The sequence below is a fragment of the Chenopodium album genome, chromosome 20 (genome assembly GCF_948465745.1).
Source record: "Chenopodium album chromosome 20, dcCheAlbu1.1, whole genome shotgun sequence".
Lineage (NCBI taxonomy): Eukaryota > Viridiplantae > Streptophyta > Magnoliopsida > Caryophyllales > Amaranthaceae > Chenopodium > Chenopodium album.
In genome coordinates, this window is record NC_137853.1 from 24,660,060 (window position 1) to 24,661,620 (window position 1,561).

At 41.5% G+C, this 1,561-nt stretch overlaps 1 pseudogene; it reads right to left on the reverse strand.

Moving 5' to 3' along the window:
• Positions 1–1,080: 1,080 nt before the first annotated feature.
• On the reverse strand, positions 1,081–1,178 carry LOC145599939 (small nucleolar RNA R71; annotated as a pseudogene).
• Positions 1,179–1,561: the final 383 nt, after the last annotated feature.

Below are 1,561 nucleotides of genomic sequence, written 5' to 3' on the forward strand. Positions count from 1 at the left end.
TCATGTGCATGGGTGTGATTAATTAAAGAGTAGCTAACTTTGATTGTTGCACTAGATTGCATTATATGTTCACATTGATACGGACCATTGATTTGTGGCTTGCATTTACACGATTGAGGTGTCTTATGATGTTTCCTAGTTAGAGTTTATCGTAGTTGACGCTAGTTAGACCTCTAGGAGAATAGCTTGATATGCTCTATTGGTTGCATGATTGATCTTCCCTCACATTGCTTCACTTAGCCAATTTGAACTCCCAATTAGTTGATTCCATTATGACTACATGTGGATCCTAGCCCTAGTGCTTATTACATTTGATTTCTCCTCGTTGATTTTTCGTGTTTGTCCTAGTTTAGAATTCACAACCCTACTTATAGACTTCGAGATAGCTTGACTATAGACAATAGGCAATAGCCCACCATTCCTTTGGGTTCGACCCTTGACTTACCATACACTAGTATAGGGTTGGTTAAGTGTTTATAAATTTTGTTTGACCTTGGGTAGTGGTTAGCCCCAACGACCTAGCTTCGACCCTCGATCAAAATGGCGCCATTGCCGGGGAATGGTGTCGTGATTGTATATTGTTGTTGAGTCTATTCCACTTAATTCAAAAACACAAAAAGATTTTCCTTTAGGCTACGCTTATAGCCGTGCTACTAATAATTTCGTTTCAGATTGGGTGCAAGTGAACATGGGAGAAGCTCATAGAGTGACGTTGAAGGAGTTGGGCACGCTGGGCGCTTACAAGTATGAGAGCGGGATTGCTCCATTATTGATCCCGGATGGTGATTTTGAAATCAAACCGGCTATGATCACCTTGATTGAGAGGAAACAATATGGTGGCACAAAAAGTGAAAATCCTCTCAACTATCTCAAGGATTTTGAGAAGTATTGTAATACAATTATGGTAGCCGAAGTTACTCAAGGATATATAAGGCTCAAGTTGTTTCCCTTCTCTCTCATTGGAAGAGCTTTAGAGTGGTTGGACAAGGAGGTAAAGCCAAGGTCCCTTAGGATGTGGAATGAAGTCACAAAAGCTTTCTTGTCTCGCTTTTACCCACAAAAGAAGACGGCGGAGGCTAGAGCCTTAATCCAAAGTTTCAAGCAATTGCCTAGAGAGAATCTCTTGAAGCATGGGAGAGGTACAAGGATTACCAAAGGAAATGCCCTCACCACGGAATTCCAACCTATCAAGTCATATAAATCTTCTATGGTGGTTTGAGCTCTCAAGGTTGATCGAGCCTTGATGCTGGAGCCAGAGGGCCGATTATGAACAAAACGGAAGAAGAGGTTATGGATGTAATAGATGATGTGGTAAGGAACTAAATGGATTGGCATGATGTAAAGTGGGAATCGACAAGCACAAGTGGCTCAATCGATCAATCTAATGTCGTCAACAATTTGTCCACATTGGTCTCGGAGTTAGGAAAGGAGGTGATTTCTCTCAAGACCAAGCTCTAGAGTCCTTTACAAGCTTCTAGTCTTCCCTCCCAATTTAAGGGGATAGGTACATCTTCATACTCCAACCCCCTTTTTGCTTCTTGTTGCATGATAAGAGAATGCT